Consider the following 8,845-nt stretch of genomic DNA (forward strand, 5'->3'; position numbering starts at 1 on the left):
TATATATATATATATATATATAAATGGTTACCTTAGGGAATTTAATATGTATGTCATTACTGTGGATTTTGTAATTAAAGTCTTGGAATAATTATTATAATATAAAAAACACTAAACAGAAAAATAGACACCTTTATTTCCAAATAAAATATTATCGCCATACTTTGTACTAAGGACACAATTTAAACGTTGTAATAACCGGGACAAATTAGCAAATAAAATGTGTCTGTTTCATCATCAATAGCACATTTATTTTTAAACTACAATGGCTGAAAGCTGAGAATGGTGATTTTTTTTTCTTTTTTTTTCTACTTCTTCCTTGCAAAATACATATAAATAAATTATTGGTTAGCAAAAAGTACTGCCCAGAGAAAGCCTAGTTTGTCCTGCAAAAAATAATATATAGATCATGTCAGTGTGATAAGTAGCAATAAAGTTATTGTCGAATGAAATTGCTCTGGTCCTGAAGGCGAAAAAACCTGTGATCCTGAACTGGTTAAAGGAATACTATTTAAGTATCTCAAATTTCTGGAAGCAGCATTAATCAATATGGCAATATGAGTCAGAACGAACACAGCATATGCTTCTGCTGTGCAGTGTGTCTTTTTTTAATATACCTTGCAGACAGCGTCCCCTGAACAAACTGACGGCGACGGGTTATTGGGGCAGACCATTATGCTAGAGGTGATGCCTCTTGCCGAGTGCAGCTGTGGACTATACTGTTTTATGCTCCCCAACATCAGTGCAAGTTATCCAGCATGTTACTATGAGGAGGGAGAGACAACAGCTCTCCCTCCCTCTCACTCCAAGTCTGCCCGGCCAATAACACCATGCTTACTTGTCCCCTTCTGCTTGCGTGTGAAGAGAATCGTCAGAAGTTTCCCTTCACACTAGTGAAGCCCGGTTCATGAGGGATTGGCTCATTTGAGCCGGTTCTTTCCTGTGAGTCGAGTGATCCGACTCATCACACTGAACCGAATCAGTTCAGTGAATGAGAAAGACACTGAACCGAATCAGTCCAGTGGATGAGAAAGGAATCCTTTCTCATCCACTGGACTGATTCGGTTCAGTGTCTTTCTCATTCACTGAACTGATTCGGTTCAGTGTGATGAGTCGGATCACTCGACTCACTGGAAAGAACCGGCTCAAATGAGCCAATCCCTCATGAACCGGGCTTCACTAGTGTGAAGGGAAACTTCTGAAGATTCTCTTCACACGCAAGCAGAAGGGGACAAGTAAGCATGGTGTTATTGGCCGGGCAGACTTGGAGTGAGAGGGAGGGAGAGCTGTTGTCTCTCCCTCCTCATAGTAACATGCTGGATAACTTGCACTGATGTTGGGGAGCATAAAACAGTATAGTCCACAGCTGCACTCGGCAAGAGGCATCACCTCTAGCATAATGGTCTGCCCCAATAACCCGTCGCCGTCAGTTTGTTCAGGGGACGCTGTCTGCAAGGTATATTAAAAAAAGACACACTGCACAGCAGAAGCATATGCTGTGTTCGTTCTGACTCATATTGCCATATTGATTAATGCTGCTTCCAGAAATTTGAGATACTTTAATAATATTCCTTTAAAGAGAACCCGAGGTGGGATTTAATTATGTTACTGGGGCACAGAAGCTGGTTGTGCACACTAAGACCAGCCTCCGTTGCCCCATGGTGTGCCTCCAGGACCCCCCTGCGCGCCGCTATACCCCCTGCAGTGCTGGCAACACGCAGCGCGTCGCCAGCACAATGTTTACCTATGCACTGTCTGTCAGCGCCGCTCCCCCGCCTTCTCCGCATCGGTGCAACCCGCCCGCGTCACTTTCCTCCTATCAGCGAGAGGGAAGGGACACGGGCGGGTAGCGCCGATGCGAGGGAGGCGGGGGAGCGGCACTGACAGACAGCGCATAGGTAAACATTGTGCTGGCGACACGCTGCGTGTCGCCAGCACTGCGGGGGGTATAGCGGTGCGCAGGGGGGTCCTGGATGCACACCATGGGGCAATGGAGGCTGGTCTTAGTGTGCACAACCAGCCTCTGTGCCCCAGTAACATAATTAAATCCCACCTCGGGTTCTCTTTAAAGAAATCTGGTCCAGGTTCTCACTTACCTTTTCCAGCATTTTCCATTGTTTGTGGACTTCAGAAAATTCACACTGCACATTGGCGGTGGGGCAGCCGCACTGCCAGAAACCGGCCTTCAGGGAATACTGCGTTACTATGCGGTATTCCCCGTCTGGCATCTGGCCAAGCACGAAGTGACTATCACTTCTTATTCAGCAATCAATGATGTGCTCTGAAGCGTATTTGTAAAATACACTTCCGCGCATGCACAATGCAGATAATTGCAGCAGGTTTGTACGTTACCATAGACTTACATGATTTACGGCCCAACGCAGATTGCTGCAGGAGCCGCATGGTAACATAGGTATTGAAGCGCGTCAGGGCACTTCCGGTGCAGCATACCGCAACGTGGGGAGTGTGAACTCCCCCATAGATTAGCATCTGTGGTGGGGTGCGGTAAATTTACCAGTGGCATAGCTAAGGAGCTATGGGCCCCCCTAATCATTCTATACATTCTATACATAATTTATGCTGCCAGGGGCGTAGCAATAGGGGTTGCAGAGGTTGCGACTGCATCGGGGGCCTTGGGCCAGAGGGGCCCTCCCTCAACTATAGTATTAGCTCTCTATTGGTCCTGTGCTCATAATAATGACTTCTACAGATACTTTGAATAGTGGTAATCATTAACAAACTGTTCCCCATCCCCTTCTTGCACCTCTGACACTGTAGTTGCCATTGGCAGGTTTTGGTGTGCCGTACCTTGCAACGGGGCCCACAGCTCCTTAGCTGCACCACTGTATGCAGCATACCAAATCCTGCCAAGAACAACCCCAGTGTCAGAGGTGCAAGCAGGGGATGGGGAACAGTTTGTTAATGATCCCTACTGTTCAAAGTATCTATAGAAGTGATCATTACCAGCACATGACCAATAAAGCGCTAATACTGCAGTTGAGGGAGGGCCCTTCGGCGCCCCTCTGGCACAAGGGCCCCGGTGCGGTTGCAACCTCTGCACCCCCAATTGTTATGCTACTGCGCACTGCCTCAGTGTGAAAGGGCCCTCACAGTGAAGAGAACATATGTCTGGCCTTACATACAGTGAGCACTTGCTATCTTAACATTCGTACCACCATATTAAAGATACTGAAGGTAGATGGTGCTACACAGTACAATATTTGCCATACATAGTACTATATAATATACAGTAGTAGTATATTCAGCCAGATTGCTACAAACAGAACTCATGCTGGTTGCAGCATTTCCTTGGTGACTTGACTCTGATCATAAAAGGTCACACTGCTCTGAAAATTGTAGAGCTGTAAGTTTTCCTAATACGTTATTGACATACGAAAGCCTCCAGTTTGGAAGATCTGCATGATATTTTGCAGGCGCATAGAATGTGACACATCTAACAAAAACAGACAATACAACTCCCTGCGTGATTTACCTTCCAGCTCTCCAGGGCTTGGCCGGATCTTCAGCGACCTTGACATCTGTCACCTGATAGGATAATCTGCAGCCCACCAAATAATACTCTCAATAAATGAATAGTAGCCATAAAACAAAGTCTAGAGCCCTTGTATTATATATACCTGCTTTTTTCAGTCTTATACAGTACCAGAGATAAATTGTATCCATTTAATACAGCCAGCATGAATCTTGTTTTTCTGCTATTTTCATGTGTCTTGGCATCACTGACACTAATGAAATGAACCGGGCTGTATAAGCTAGCAGTGAATTCAATATGCTGCATTCACTTAATTACCACATTAGCTGGAATGCCTCATACAGCTTGACTAAATTACCCAGCATTCTGTGGAAACATGTAGGCGCACAGCGTATGTATGGTGATGATACCGTATCGATAGAGCGCTGCCTATGGTTAATTAGACTGTTTGTGTCACTACAGGAGACCATGTGCTTTTAGAGCATGCTGACAGCAGCTGAGACTTCTGAAGCCAAGAGCAAGAATTGCACATACTATATTCAGCCTACTCGTGCCATTGTTGTCACCTCTCATTGTTCCTTCCTCACACAGGCTGAGCCAAGCCATTTACACCCCTGAAAATTCTTAGCAGATGGAATTTAGAGCCTATGGCAGGAATAAGAGACCAAGGGAGTTGGAGAAAGCCAATAAAATATGTACTGGAGAAAAATACACATTCTATATTTACTAAACAAGACTTTTCTTGCAGTGTGTTTTTAATTTAAAAAAAAAAAAAAAAAGAGTAAGACTATGAAAACTAATATTCACTGCAAAACCTATTTAAAACGTAACCTCAGGGGAAAAATATTTTTGCTTACTATGGAATCTTTTTGGTGGCCATTTATGACTGTTTGAAGGCCTATCTGGAAAAACGTATCTGGCTTCCAGTCCTCTGAGGTTGTGGCTAGATCTCTCGAAGAGTGATACAGCCAGGAACCATAATTGCAGGGCAGGGCTGGTTGTAACCAAAATGGGGACCTGGGCAAGAATTACAAGGGCACAAGGGGCACTAGAGCTGGCTGATTACCCCTCCAGGTCTACCTCAAGTAAATGGTAGTCCCCCGGGGCCCCTGACTAGCATTTGGCATCAGACACAGCTGTTTGACCAGCACACCTTTAATCATTGCTTCTGTTTTCATCCTTCTGAGGGCACCTTTACTCAGTGACTCAGCGACATGAATGTACTGCAATTTCCACCACACAAAAAGCACGGGGTTTTATATGAACACATTCTCTGTTTATTCTTCAATCAGTAATGTCTTCAGAGTTGCGGACTGTCCGTATGGACATCAATACAGGATTCCAAATCATATAAAAGACTGCCTGACACGTGTTTCACGGGCAAGGAGCCGCTTCCTCAGAGGCACACTGTATACAAACATTAGTTGTAGTTCATATGCAACTCAGAAAAGAGTAGACAATCAACACCGATTCCATGTGCGGTGTGCCCGTCCATGGACTGAAAGGAACCTTTCAGTCCATGGACGCACATACCGCACATGGGATCGGCGTTGATTGTCTACTCTTTTCTGAGCCCAGATTGCAGTTATATATTGCATGTTATCTACAACTGATGTTTGTATACAGTGTGCCTCTGAGGAAGCGTCTCTTTGGCTGTGAAGCGCGTGTCAAAAATATGTATAAAAAGTATCCATCAGGGAACATTTTCCATAGCAGAGAATGGCAAAAATGCATCAGTTGTTAACATCAAGATTAGTGCAGTTGTGCAAATTGAGGCGACAACGTCGACTTGTTTCGGGATAGACCCTTCATCAGGCCTCCAAAAATAGAGACAAATCTGTATAGTTAACACATGTTCTTAATAAACATCTGGACAACATCAAGCCAGGATTAACCTTCTCATCCAATTTTCAGACACAGGAACCGCACAAGGCAGGAGCTGGAGAGGCCATTCCTCTCCAGCTCCTGCCTTGTGCGGTTCCTGTGTCTGAAAATTGGATGAGTGGTTAATCCTGGCTTGATGTTGTCCAGATGTTTATTAAGAACATGTGTTAACTATACAGATTTGTCTCTATTTTTGGAGGCCTGATGAAGGGTCTATCCCGAAACAAGTCGACGTTGTCGCCTCAATTTGCACAACTGCACTAATCTTGATGTTAACAACTGATGCATTTTTGCCATTCTCTGCTATGGAAAATGTTCCCTGATGGATACTTTTTATACATATTTTTGCACAAGTGTTGTCTTCAATAAAATTTTTTTGTATTTTTGCATATACACTCTTCAAGTTTCTTCAGTCTTTTGCTACATATATCCTTTTTACTAGTATAAAGTCTATGTAGGTGTTGTGGCACACCTGAGAGGATATCATCATCATTTCTTTTTCCCTGTATACAGAATATGTGAAGCGCGTGTCAGTCTTTTATGCGATTTGGAATCCTGTATTAATGTCCATACGCACAGTCCGCAACTCTGAAGACATTACCGACTGAAGAATAAACAGAGAATTTGTTCATATAAATCCCCGTGCTTTTTGTGTGGTGGAAAATGCTGTATAGCTATATTGTGGGGTGGAACAAAACTATTGATCTTATTGTGTTTATGGCATGTATGTACTCTCGTAACATGCTGCTGGGTCATGAAGGGAGGAGTGGTGCCCGTGAGGATGAAGGAGGAAGCGCACAGACTGCAGCGAAGCAAATTTATCTGTCCGGCCAGGACGCTCTTCAAACACTCTGCAAGCACCACTGTTCACTTGGTAGCAGACCTGGGTGGTCAGACAGCCGCCTCTGGGCAATTGCGTTTTGCCTGTGTCTAGAACCAACAGGTTTGATAGAACTTCTATGACTTTATAAATACTAAGGATAAGACTTGAAGGAAAATCTACCCAGAGGAAACACAGGCACCTATGAAATGCTAAATGAAACTCCAAATTCCTTTTATTACCATTTTGGTGCTGCTCACTCCATCGAAATGTAGAACACATTTAAAGTGGCATACATGGGTATAAGAGTTACCCCTGCAGTCCTTGCCACCGCAGGGAGTGGAGAGCCGGGGGCATCTCTATGTATGACTTGTTTCTAGCTCAACAATTTTTTGGAAATGGTGGTACTTTCACTTTTTCCGTTTTTTTGTTTTGTTTTTAAAGTATGCTGCAGTGCTGCCACTCCCAGCCTAAATTCAGCAGGGAGAGCTTTGATATTTACCTGATCAGGACCCTGATTTGATTCACCTCTTTCACCATGGAGTTGCCTTTTATGCAGACATCCTCCTTCAGGTCCTGATCGGATCGGATCATGTGCTGTGACGTGAACCAGGAGGATGATGTTGACATACAGCGCCACTCCATGGTGGAAGAGGGAACCTGATCCTGTATCCGGATCAGGTGAATATTAAAGCACTTCCTCACTACGCTGCATTTTGGCTGGCACACTGGGAATGCAGCACAAGAATACCGAGCCGCGGCAACATTGCCCTGAGTTACCCGATGTGAGATAACTTGGGCGGGGCTGCCAAAAGGTTAAACACATGAGAATGCCACACCAAGGCCAGCTATTTAAACCACTTAATGACCGCCTAACGCCGATAGACATCGGCAGGTCGAAGTGGTGTTTCCATGGATTTTCCATGTCAGTTCACGGAGGGTGTCTCCGTGAACAGCCTGCGAGCCTCCGATCGTGGCTTGCAGGCAAAATGTAAACACGCGGGGAAGAAATCCCCTGTGTTTACATCATACGGTGCTGCTGTCACAGCAGTGCCGTAAAGGAGATCGGCGATCCCCGGCCTCTGATTGGCCGGGGACCGCCGCCTGATAGGCTAAAGCCTATTAGAGGTGGTACAGGGTGGATTGCCGTCCTGTGCCGCCCACACTGAGGAGGAGAGCGAAGGAAGGAGAGGGAGGGGTGAATAGCGCTGCGGAGGGGGGCTTTGAGGAGCCCCCCCCCCCCCGCTTGTCACACATAGCCGGCGGCGATCAGACCCCCCAGCAGGACATCCTGATAGTGGGGAAAAAAGGGGGACGTCTGATCACCCTGCCTCAAACGTGGAGAGCCCACGCAGCACAGATCTGCCAAAAATCCCCTGGTCCTTAAGTGGTTAAAGCCCTCACTACCAGGTGATGATGGCCCAACTGCTTGGCTTGCTTATGATGTGATTGCCCATAAATGGCTTTCATCCTTTACTGCTCAGCCTGTTTATCAGCCCTGATAAAATCCCTGACTGAGCATTCAGTCTGGCTTTGCTCAGGAATCATTATAGCTGAGTCTGTCTTCTCTGATGTCTTTTCAAGCCCAAGCCTGCCCCCTTCTGGCTCTGCTATAATGACTCGGCTATAATGATTCCTGAGCAAAGCCAGACTGAATGCTCAGTCCGGGGATTATATCAGGGCTGATAACAAGCAGGCTGAGCAGTGAAGAATGAAACCGAGAGCAGGGTAGATGTTTTCTCTAATGTTCCCACTGATATATATGGTAAAAAAAACATGAGGGTACTTCGTCTCTGGTTCAATTTAAGATGGGCTTCGCTATGGCATTGCTTGTATCAGTATGTAGAAATAAACTACCATACTTTTTTTTTTTTTTTTTTTAGATCTGGAGCTGAGGCATGAGTAGTGTGTTCAGCCTCAGGCAGCAACAAGACATTTGTTTCCATGACTGATACAACAGAGATCATCTAGGCACAGGGCTAGATATAACACAACACTGCAATCGGTTAGGAAAAGGGGCGGATTTATGCCCTGTGGCATTGTGTGAGAGTCATTCTTGCCTTGCCTGACTGCACTGTAGAAGACTGTATAGCAGTGTATATATAGGGCACAATGTTGTAAGAGGCTCTTATACCGTGTTTGCAGTGTGCTGCCTTTATGACTGCGCAAGCAATTACAAGCTGTGATGTCACAAATTAAAAAGCATTATATGGCATTTGAAGTCTTAATCATAAAAAAAAAATATTTTGAAGTACAAGACCAAATAAATAAAACATTACAAATGTCACCATGTATTCCCATATAAGTTTATCTGGTTAAGTGTCACTTACAGTAGCTCGCAGAGATCTCACAGCTTCACAGATCTGGCAGGGTTTAGACTAGTCCATCTCTTCATGGGGGATTCTCAGGGTTTTCTTTATTTTCATTTGACAGTTGCTCAGTCACACTGTCAGAATAGTGTGAAAGCAAGTATGGAGGATGGTCATCCGCTTTGTATAGAACCTTTCCAGGAAGTGCTTTTGTAAAAATAAAGGAAATACTGAGAATCCCCCATGAGGAGATAGACTAGGCCAAAACTTGTCAGATCTTTCAGAATAAAGATCTGTTCCATTGCTGTCCCCTGTTTGAATAGACATGTGCCTTGGGGG

The sequence above is a fragment of the Hyperolius riggenbachi genome, chromosome 3, assembly GCF_040937935.1.
Source record: "Hyperolius riggenbachi isolate aHypRig1 chromosome 3, aHypRig1.pri, whole genome shotgun sequence".
Lineage (NCBI taxonomy): Eukaryota > Metazoa > Chordata > Amphibia > Anura > Hyperoliidae > Hyperolius > Hyperolius riggenbachi.